The sequence below is a fragment of the Pinus tabuliformis genome, chromosome 3_2 (genome assembly GCF_031772625.1).
Source record: "Pinus tabuliformis cultivar Carrire ecotype Pingquan chromosome 3_2, CPIR1, whole genome shotgun sequence".
In the NCBI taxonomy this organism is placed as follows: Eukaryota; Viridiplantae; Streptophyta; class Pinopsida; order Pinales; family Pinaceae; genus Pinus; species Pinus tabuliformis.
Window position 1 is genome coordinate 821,070,210 of NC_142302.1, and position 12,842 is coordinate 821,083,051.

Here is a 12,842-nt window from a genome sequence, read left to right on the forward strand (position 1 = left end):
TTACTATTGTTTAGGATATTAACTTATTTACTTTTTCATGTAAGCATATAACACATGTACCCATCCATAATGATAGCCACAATCAATATACAAATCAAGGAAATATCCCTTCACAGTTGCATCACATATATATACACAGCAGCACATTTTCCAGTCCCCGTTTATCCATATCTTTTACAATGGCAATGCAACATAACCCATTAATTGAAAAGAGTAATCATACAATATTTATGTTTTCATTTGTAATGAAACTGAGTCTGACCCTCTATCCACATCCTCTTTTATGAATGCCTCCCTTTCTTTTGGGGCAAGCTTCCTGCCTCTCCATTACTACTACATCCTTTCTCTTGCAATCCATGCATAAATTGTGTTCTCTTTTATTTCTTGTATTATCTCAAGCAAGCATGGGCCTAAGTACTTTCCTCGACCCATTTAATTTCAGGACCCAGTCTCTTTACTTCATGCACCAACCAACCTTTAATGTTTGTCCTCAAGTTTAGGTTTCTTCTTTTCACAATAAATTGTATCATCCCTAGCAACAATTCTCCATCCATTACTCTTGAATCCATGTCCCAAGGCTCAATCCACTTTTTTTGTTATTTCAAATATTGCAACATATTTACATCCTTTTTACAATGTAGCTCATATGAGAACCTTGGGTGGGACTATCGCATAGATAGTAAAATTTTATTCAAATTATGAGAACTAGCAATCTCCATGACCCCCTTTTTTTTGTTTATTTGTGCTCCCTGATCTGGTGTAAAGTGGAGCAAATGTCAAAGTGCTCCACCTATACTTTTATTTGTTATAAGAAATAAAATTTCTATTAAAATAATAATTGGAGATATCTATAAACAAACAAGGAAAATAGTGCAATGTTTTTGCTTGTTTAAATAAAAAAACAAAGAGAGAAATGTCATTTTGGAAAAGGCTAGGTAAAAGTCATTTTTGCAACAACAAAAAATTGATTTTCCATCCCATGAAAATAAATACCAACAAAAATAGGTTTAGCTGGGAAAAAAATTATAGTATTATTGAAAGCTCATGTTTTACTTGAATTAAGAATAATCTGTCAAATTACACATAGAAATTAAATTTGAATATTTTGAAATTAGAAATTAAAATTGAGTATTTTGTAATTATATTCAAAATACTTTGGTTTATTGTATTTTCATTTTTAGGAATTGGTTAGGCCTAAATTTTCCATATATTGTAATTGGTTTCTTGTTAAATTTAGTTATATGTTTTTCTGTATGGGATTAATGCTTTTTCAATCTATGTTCTCAATTTGGCATCAAAGCAATAGGTGAAACAAAGTTGTGTAGCTTGTGCATATGAGCTTGAGCTATATCTGATGTGTTAAAGACTTATATTCTAATGATTTCATCTTCATACATTTCATTTTAACTCAATAAACTAAAAACTATATGCACACATGAATAAGCAGTGGCATGCCGCCACATGGCTCTTGTTATTATTGGCTACCATAATGCTTTTTCTCGTTAATAAAAATATTAAAATAAAAAATGTGAATGCAAGTAGTAGTTTTTTTTTAAGTATTTGCTACCATAATGCCTTTTCCTATTAATAAAAATATTAAAATAAGAAATGTGAAAGTAATTAGCATTTTTTCTAACTACATGGAATTTTAACCTTTAACAACTTTTAAAATATGTAAATAAAATCTTAAACTTGTCATTTTTTCCTTTACACAAGGTTAAAAATATTTTATGATTTTTTAAATTTTAGAGGAGGGTGTGTTTCAAAATCACAAGTAAGTGTAATTTGCATTTTTAACTTTAGCCAGCATTAAGAAGATTTTTTTCATTTTTAAGTTTATAGGAAGCTTTATGAGCTAACAACATTGATTCTTTTACAAAGTCAACTCTATTTAATAATCTCTTTTTTAAAATTGATTATTGAAAACCCACATGTTCCTCTCCTTATCAACTAGGTCTATGTCAAGGCTTTACAGGTACTAACCACTTTTCACATGAGTGTCCATTTACATATACTTCACAAATTTCCATTTCCAAAGTGATTTTGTTTGGTTATTATTGTCACATCATTCCTCACACCTACTCACACTATGTGCTCTCATCATGTTGCTTCATCACAACCAACATTATTTCTTGTAGCACACAATGCACAATCCCAAGTTAAAAATATATTTATTATGTAATACCATGGACCATCAATAGTAGATACTCCAAACCACCACTATTAACCTAATAATCTTGACTCTTTCACCTAGTCAAATTTTTGAATAAAAATGATTGTCACATTACTTATTTACTTAAAAAAACTTTTGCATTCTCTTCATTTGTTTCCTATAACATGTTATAATAATTGCAATGATTTGTGTTATTCTTATACCATATTATAATAATTGTAGTTATTCTCACCATTGCTTTCAAGAAGCTATAAATGAATTCCTAATTGTATTTATCTTCACCATATGTCTAATAGTTGCAAGGAAATTTCAAAATATATTAAAACTCTCACATAGTAAAATGTTAATAACTATAAGGAGAAACTGCGAAGGTAGGCGAACTACAGGAAAACCAATGACTATAAGGATCTAAAGTTGCATGGAAACATATGGAGGGGGGAGCTCTACCCCCTCCTACCATAATGTCCTGATTTACAAGGGAAAGGTTTCCAAGGGGAGACTGGAAAATAATCTAACAAGGCAAGAGTGATTGGTCAAGGTACCAATGAGGAAACAACAAAATATATGGAGTCAAATAGCACAAATTCTAATGCAATAAAATAAGGATCCACGGAGGAAGACCCGAGGCTTGCTCAATTAGGCCAAAATAGGGGATGTAGACCCAAGTCAAAGAAGACTCCAAAGGTGGTACTAACATATCCACAAACCCAAGCTCATAGGGACCACATGAAGACGTATGCATTAATATGCAAGTTTATAAGGATCTGGCCAAATGAGAAATTTTTGCAAACCTAGATTAATTACATCTGGAAGCCCAAAGGGGAGGTTGATCTTCACTTAGGGTCCAAAGGCTTCTTCACAATTTCATTTGCTAACCTATAAGACAGGGATATGATATTTGAGGGAGGACCCTATTTTTTGTCTTCGACAAGGCTATATATGTGACACTGGAAGGAGAATTTTACCCTAGAACAAGAGACCTTTACCTTTTCTCCAATGTGGATAAGGCTATATTCACTACCCATAGATTATTGACTTCTGAAAACCCTTGAATCCATAGGTAACTCACTGGGGTATTCTATTAAGATCTCAGAGGTAACCCAATAGGGAAAGTACACAATGTATGCCATGATTCATGTGGAAATGAATATTTCAAGATCCCTCCTAGAAGTAGTCATGCTTGAATTTTAGGATGAGATATGGACTCAAAATATTGACTATGATCATATCTTTTTTAGATGTCAGCATTGCCATGAACATGGGAACCTTTTTAGAGAATACCCTCTCAATGTCAAGACAAAGAAAACAAAAGGTTGTCTAGAAAGAGAATCAGAAGGATTCACAAAAGTCGGTACCTAGGGAAAATAGGGAAGAAACAATAGCAAATAACTTTAGGAGGAAATAAGCAATCTAATAATCATTGTGATTTTTTGGCTGAGGAATCACCTAAGAAGGAAACAAAGTTTCATCTAGATTAAGAGGTTTGGGAAAAAGAACCAGTAAGGAGCGATCTCCCCACAAATGAAGAATGATAGAAGGTCCCCACTCAACCCCTTGTAAAGGAAGGAGATCTAATCCCATCTCAGCATAAGGATGAAAATCTGGACATGACACCAACTGAAGTAGGGACTAAAGACTCAGGTCTGAATGAAATAGTGGAGCACAAAGGACTAGATCTACCCCAACTATTAGAACAATTGAAATAAAAACGGATGGATGTGATTCCCAAAGACCAAATTTATCGGGTTCAATAGTTGGTTCTTACTACAGAAGGCACTCAACTAAGGAGTACCAAACAAGCACATGGAGAAGTGAAAATCTTGGGAGTCAAATTAAAGGCCCGAGGTAGCTAGACCCCTCCACAAATCCAGTGGAAAAGAGGAAGTAAATTTAATGATGTTTCCCTCCAGGATTTGGGATCGCTTCTGATAAACTTAAATAAGACAAAATCATGGAACCCTAACTCCACCCCCCTATTCCAATGAATGTATTAGCATGGAATATAAGAGGCTTGAATAGACCCAGAAAGCAATGAATCATAAAATAAAAGATAAAAAAAGAACATCCTTACATTATCTTTATTGAAGAGACTAAATGCTCATAAGATCATATGAAAGTAAGAATTGGGAAATTTTGGAATTAGTTTGACTTTGTAGATATAAAATCTACAATTGTGACAAGGGGAATCCTAACCTTATGGAACCCTCAAAAGGTCTATTTAGTTTCCTCTCAAGCCACCAAATACGCCTTGTCTTTGGTTTACAATCCTTTGTACCGATCCAATCGTTTGTACCAATGTGTATGGACCTCAATCAAAAGATGATAAGCCTAACTTCATCCAATCCTTAGAAGCCCTCCGTAATAGGTATCCACTCTTGAAATGGATCTTGGATGGAAATTTTAATATGATTCTCTCTCTAAAAGAAAATAAGGGAGGAACTAGGAAATTTGAACGAGACTCTAAAAGATTCCAGAATATGATTGACAAGATAAAGCTGGTGGAATTAGAAACAATAAATGGTATGTATATCTGGACAAACAAAAGAGGGGGAAAATACATGGTCACATCAAGGCTGGATAAAATAACATCCTTTATAGTAGTGGCTCAAATCATTGGCTAGTAACTCATGTTTCCTAGATTACAAGTACTCCAAAAAATAGGCCCTTTAGGTTTGAGGGTTTCTGGTTGGACCACCCCAATTTTGTAGAAAAAGTGAAGTAATGGTGGAAGGAGGGTGGGGTAATGAGGGGCTCCAAGATGTTTAGGTTACAACAGAAACTGAAACAAGTTAAAGGGAAGATCAAACTATGGAACAAACCTGAGTTTGGCAACATCTTCTAGGCCAAAAAAAAAAATTGAGGCAAAAATGGAAGCAATCCAAACATCTGCAACTCGGGAAGGATTCACATAGGAGAAGAAAAATCAAGACCATTCTCTGCATCAGGAATGGGAAGAAAGATGTAGACAAGAGGAGAAATTATGGAAACAAAAATTGAGGGTGCGGTGGCTTTAGGATGGAGAGAAGAATACTAAATTATTTCACCAAACCATGATCTCCCATCGAAATCATAATATAATTTTGAAACTGAAGGAAAAACGTGGGAACATGCTCCACATCCATCAAAAGATAGATCAGACTTTGGTCAAGCACCTCCATGACATAATAACACAGCCCTAGGAGATAGATCAGAGGCCATTAGAAAAATCCTAAAGAATGTCCCAAGGATAATTACAAATGAGAAGAATGATAACCTTATTAGGCCAATGTTGATAGAGGAAGTGGAACAAGTGTTGCGAGACATGCCCAATGGCAACGCACCTGTCCCTGATGCCATTACAGTAGATTTTTTCAACTCATGTTGGCAGGCTATGGGCCAAGATATTGCTGAAGTTGTAGAAGACTCTTGGACATCAACAACTATCCTAAAATCTTTGAATTCCAACTTCATAGTATTGATCCCATAAGAAAAAGAAGCTAGCACTCTTGATACATTTCATCCTATCGCTCTATGTAATGTAATCTATACAATTATCTCAAAGGTTATTATCAATAGGTTAAAACCTCTGCTACAAATTCTCGTCTCGAAAGAAAAGGTAGGTTTTGTGGAAGGGAGGTAGATCCTAGACAATATAATCTAGGCCCATGAAATCATTCATTCCCTCAAAGTCAAAAAAAATATTGGAATGATAATGTAGTTGGATATCGCTAAAGTGTATGATAAGCTAAGCTGGGAATATTTGGAGAACCTATTGCAAGCTTTAGGTTTTTGGCAACATTGGATTCAATGGGTAATGTCACTAGTCACCTCTACCAACTTCTCAATCATGGTCAATGGGCCTCCAACGCAACCCTTCTCTCCATCAAGGGGCCTGAGGTAGGGTGATCTGTTACCCCCATTTCTATTTGTTCTAGTAATGGAGGGTCTCAATAGAACCATCCAAGCAGATGTAGTCATAAGGGAGATAAAAGGATTACAAATTTATTCATAATGTAAACCGACCACCCACCAACAATTTTTGGATGATACAATGCTTCATGGCATACCTACTGTCAAGGAGGAAATATTTTACAAGAAAATCCTAGATGACTTCGCTGTAGCTAGAACTATGGAGGTTAATCAGTTTGAACCAATGATTTTCTTTTTCAATACTCACATTGTTGTGTAGAGAAACCTTACTCTCATTCTAGGTTTCCAAAGGAAAACCTTGCCATCAAAGTATTTGGGAGTACCCTTAACATATAAAGCAAGAAAAGTCAACTTGGGAAACCCTAATATCCAAATTACAACACAGGATCAACAGGTCAACTTACCAAGCCCTAAATATAGTAGAGAGGCTAATTTTGACCAAATAAATCCTATAGGTTATCCCTATGGATTTGTTATCCATGTTACCAACCCCCAAAGGGATTATTAACAAAATTAGAGAAATCAAGTGGAATTTCCCATGTCAGGGTATAGAGGAGAGAACGAAATGAGATCTAGTGTGTTGGGACAACATATGCAAACTAAAATCAAAAGGAGCATTAGGACTCCAAGATCCTGAAAAAACAAATGCGGTTTATGGAGTAAAATTGTTGTGGAGATGAGATGGATCGAGGAAATTAACTTCCCTGGGTTGCATTTTGGAAATCAAAATATGCTCCACAATGGAACCCCAAGTCCCTAATGAGATTTAATGACAAGATGACAGAATCAACTTCTTGGAATCTGGCTTTGCGAAACCGAGGATGCACATAGGACCATATTTTTTGGGAGATAAGAAATTGAAAAACAACTTTAGTTTAGGAGAGCGTGTGACAATAAGAACCTAAACTAGATTTTCCAACAAGAATAACTCTCCAAAAGGAACTGCAATGAGAAGGTAAATGGGAGGTACACCAGTATTGGGACCCAGGTGACACTCATAAATAAAAAATAAAAAGAAATTAATCCACTCTTAACCACAATGAGAAGCATCTACTGGCCTAGATTTCCCAAGGCCTGGATGAAGAACTCCAAAGAAGAAAGATTCTTTAGTCAGATGACAATGACCAACTAAGGTGGGGAAGCCAGGAAAGAAAATAATTTACCCTAAAGGAGGCCCATCTATATCTACAGAGGACCATAAAAATATAGCAAAACCATTGTGGAACAAGATTTGGTCAACCCCTCAATGGAAAAAGATTAAAACTTTTCATATGGTTGGTCATGCAAAAAAATTCTAACTTGGGAAAACCTATGTCACAAAGGATTTTTTGGTCCTTCACATTGCAGCCTCTGTGAAAATAGGAAGAATCTATAAACCACCTCCTGAATAGATGTGATTACATGGCTACATTATGGGACAGGGTTTCTCAGGTATTTCACCAGACTGATAGGCAGTGGGATAGTATTCAAGAAACATTAAGCAAATGGAGAGGATAAATCTTGAAAAACAATATAGTTAACCTTGCCTAGTGTTTAATCCCAGTCTTTGTGATTTAGGTAGTCTCGAAGGAATGCAACCATCATATATTTCAGGACAAATCCTTCCAGGCCTTGACCCTGATAGCCCAAATCTTGCAACAATTACAAGAAACAATCCTTAGCGACTTGATACAAACTAGAGAAAAAAATCCTATAGACCAAGAGAATAGAATTTTGGATCCAATCGGATTAAAAGGCATACAAGCTTATCACCATAGAAAGATGGAACCTTGAACTCATGGAGTTGCACCAACATGGTCACCTCCAACCCTTGGGTTTCTGAAGGTAAATTTTGATGGGGCCTCAATGTCAACCCAGGTTGAGCTGGAGCAGGTGGGGTAATTCCTAACAGTGTTGGTAGGATCCTTAGCCTCTATTTAACTGACCTCGGTGTTTCTACCAACAATGCTAGAGAGTTCCATGCTATGGAACAAAGGTTAGAAATTCTAGTCCAGACCAACACTCACCACTACACCATTGAATGAGACTCATCTTTGGTAATTGGAGCAACAAAACGTCTTCAACATGGCACCAACATATAAGAGGTTATGAAGCACTAATTCTTAGGCTAGATCATTCAAAAAATTCAGGGGCTCTTGGAAGTCATGCAAACCACTGAGTTTAATCTAGTTCGTAGGCTGACCAACAAGGTGGTCGATGGGTTGGAAAATGAGGGTGCAGGAGAGGTGTTTGAGATGAGCGAATATGGAGAGGATGAAGTCCAAGAAGGATAGTTAAAATATGATAATGTTTTCCTAGCTTAGCTAGACATCCATGAGAGCAATCAACATCAAACTGGGAATAGGGAAAAGGTGACAATCCCTAGAGAGGGCCAAAACCCAAGAAGTGATAAATGATCATCGGAAATTGAAAACCACAACCGACATGAAATCAATATGCGAGAAGGTCGTTACAACAAGGTGGCATCAAAGTTATCCAGATGCAAGGTACATGGATGACCATAGCAGGAAAGGTGGTGACAGAGGGAGTTACAAACCTTGGTATGATTCTTCCTTCCCCCATGAGCTGGGCCAGAAGCAATATAGCATATTACTTGAATCGTCAGCAGATGTAATTAATGGCTATGTCAAATATGGAAATGATAAAAATATACCAAATGAAAATTAGTCGGGTAAATGGGCAGTGCACACAGATTAGTTTATGGTGATTATCACCTGCTGATCAGCCAATAGTGGCTGAAAGAGGAAAGTTGTAGAGTGGTGGAAGCGTCAGGATCTGGAAAACATCAACTATTTATTACCCATATTGCTTATCACTTTTTCAATGCGAAAAGTGGTTCCTCAAAGTCCGAATAATTTGTTTGTTGTTGTGTATGCTTGTTGTTTACAAAAATATGGATCACAACATGCAGGTTTATCATAAGGGAAGGCCGTGAGGAGGGTTGCAAAAGGCCACCCTCAGTAAATGAATAAGGATGGACACCATGGGCTGGGAAGCTGCACAATCTTATGTGAGGTCAGTCCTTTAGGAAGGAAACACAATTATGGAAGCAATGGAGTAGGACGTCAAGGAACGGAGATCTAACAAGTTAGAGGGTCGTGTTATAAAAGAGGTGGATTGTTTAATTGATATGGTGGTCACCAGGACCGGTAAAACCCTCTGCCATAAGACCGTGGACATAGCGTGGCACATGAAGATGCTCATGCAAAAATTCATTGTGAAGACAGGCCATTAGGGATCCCAATTGAAGCAGCTCGGCGTTCTCCAAAAGTGGATGGAGTGGTTGGAACCAATTTGCAAATGTTAGTGGATATTGAGCGTTGCCAAAAGGACTGCATTCACACTACGAAAAAAACAAAACAAACAAACAAACAAACAAATAAACAAAAAAAAAAATTGAGTATTTTTATGTATTATGTCCACCATTTGGACAGAACTCTAGGCAATGGTGAATATAAAATGGCTAAAGTGAGATGAGTCTATGTTAACAACACAAAAGGAGAGGCTTCACGCTAGTATAATGACCAGGAGCCACTGGAATCCTTGAACATTAATATGGATTTTTAATGATGTTGATATGATACTATTGGTTGCTTCTCGGCTGCTTTTGTGTTCCTTTTTTCATGTTCAATATTGTTAGTAGATTAGTTATTGTTAGGGTCGAGCCTACTTGTCAGCATAGGAGGGATGGTAGAAGTTATAAGGATGATTGGCTTCATATGCCTTTTTGTAAATTTTGTAAATGTTGGTCAAATCATAAGAACATTAACAATATAATAACCAAGAGTTTGATGAAAACATGGCTTTATTGTAGCTAGTCTAGTTTCCAATCAGGTAGACCAACTGACATAGAATGTAATTTTGTTTTTAAAGATGAATAGAAATCCCAATATTTGCAAAAAAAATGTTAATAACTATAAACTTTCTTTTTTTCTATAATTAAAAATAATATCCATTCATTTCTCTATTGATGTGGACTTAATACAATTTTTAAAAAGTGTTTTAAGATATATATATATATATATATATATATATATATATATATATATATATATATATATATATATATATTCCATCAATATTTTCTATTGTCATTTACTTTTTTCTTAAGAGGCAGGTACTAAGAAACAACACTACATATTATAGGTGTTTTATAATTTTTTTTAACAACAAGTTCATCATGATGATTAATTATTTGAAATATTGGGTATTCTTATTTTAATTGTTGATTCTATGAATATTTTTGAACCTAAAGGTTAGAATAGTAGTTAATTGTTCGATCTTTCTTTTGACTGTCAAATTCTAGGATATTCTCGGAATTCGCAATCCACATAATTTCACGAGGAAGTGGGTGAGAAAATTTTCAATGTAAACAAAAACTAGCTTTTGTCTAGGATTCAGGGAAAATTGCAAAGAATCATTGAGAAACATATTTTTCTTATTAGGGTGGTTCAGGTTAACTTGACTCAGCCAAGTTACTAGAGGTTTTCGAGCTTCAGGTAAACTTGACTTGGTTAAGCTACTACAGGTTTTCAAGCTCCAAGTTTATGAGAACCCATGGTTTTTCCCATTGTATTAATCTTTAATGTAGCTTATCTAAATGCGAGAAAACTCCATGTTATTTTTCCCTCATGTCCATTAGGATCCCAAGCAACGATATCCTTAGACACCACCACTTGTCTCAGTGTGTCATGATCCTAACATTTCTAATTACTTGTCAATATTAGCAGAATGTCATTGTGCTAAGAGATGTATTCTACAGTCTAGTAAGAGAGAGACGTATAATTCCTTTTGTACTATAAATTTGTGTTAATACGTGTGAATCTTAAAATAAAAATAAAATATTTCTTAGATAAATAAACAACGTTGGCTATAATAATAAAAAAATGAAGAGACATGCTTGAGTATTTTATTTAAAATCATTATAAGAAATCAATAATGCTACTCTCATTGTGGTTGCTTGATTCATTGTTGATATTGCAAACCAATGTTGATATTACAACCTAGAGTATGAGAAAGATGTGGTAAGAATATTTATTTCTTGCTCTCAACAATAAATAAAATATGTTTATGTCCATTTGAAGTAATTAGGCTTATAGGCATGTTTTCTAAAGATCTTCTACCACTATTATACTAGGTACAACTATTCCAACATCTCTCTAAAGACTTGAACCCATGCACTTGGGGAAACAAATTTCTCACCAAACCATTCAAGCTAAGATCCTTTGACCATATAGTAATTCCTTTTATAATTCCACAAAGAGGTGCTCTCCAACCCAATATGGAAGAGATGTTGTAATATCATGTTATGTTATTTTTATGTTATGTTATCTAAACATTTAAATTTATCCAAATTACATAAAAGTAAAAATGAAGATAAAATTAGATTATTAAAATTAAAATTAAAATTAAATTGAGGTAAAATAGTCAATTTATCATTGATCATATTTGGGCTCTAGGTTTTGACCACTCATGGTCAAAAAAAAAAATTTAAAATTTGAGAACTTATCATTATCAATTTTTTTAATTGGTAATTTACACAAAGAACATGAAGATTGATCATGAGGCTCACATGCTTGAAGTTGAAGATAAAATAAATAACCATCCCATAATTTTAACTAATTGTGGAGCTAATATAGTTATAGTGATCTTAAACTTCTTGAAGGATTCCATTTCAAGAGAAGTAAGCATGGTGGGACTTGGTTGGTCTAGCTAGTATACATACTAAGAGGACAATAAATGAATTAGTGAAAGAATCTCAACTAGATATGAATTGCTTGAGTACAAAGAAATATTTGAATATAATACATTTGGACTAAGAAAGCATATTTTTTTCCATTCAAGAATCATATAATATATTGAAAAAAACCATTAAAATAGAACATTTAATTTCTGAAGTAAGGTATTTCTTCCATGATAATTCTAACATAGGATCTTCATGACTTTAGGAAGCATATTACTTTCGACAATTATAATGGTTTTTTTCCATTTCTATATTCAGAGAGATGGAATTTATGCCTCAATAATGACATAAACCATTAGATCAATCACTAACACATATGACTATCTAATTGGTACATATTAGTTGGACAAGCACCATATTGTTCTAAACTACCTAAGGCATTCAAATTCCCTCATGAAGAAGGGAAAAGAAGACAAGTCCATAGAATTCCAAGACCAATTTCTATCAAGGATATTTCTGCCATGTAATTGAAGAAGAGTTTTATGAAGGGGTGTCGTATATGTAGGTCATGTGTAAGAGGCAACCAATAAAAAGGTACCAAGCATAAAAGATTGTTAAGTGCTAAAAGAATTCAAAGATGTATTTGTTGAAATCTCAGGTTTACCACTAAAAAGGGGTATTGACTTTTCCATATATTTTGCACTTGGGGCTACCCTAATATCTAAAACACCATATAGGATGAGCACACCATAGTTGAAGGAATTACAACTACACCTAGAAGATCCTTTGAAGAATGGGTACATATGTTGAAGTATGTCACCTTAGGGTGCCTTCGGGATCTTTCTTAAAAGGACACAAATATGGTACACTAAGGTTGTATATAGATTTTAGGTAATATAACAAGGTGATCATGAAAAACAAGTATCCCTTACCAAGGATAAATGACTTGTATGATCAACTAAGAGGTGCGAAAGTCTTCTCTCAAATAGATCTAAGGTATGGATACCATTGAGTAAGGATTAAGAAAGAGGAAAACAACAAGAAAACCTTCACAACCAACTATAGTCTGTATGTATA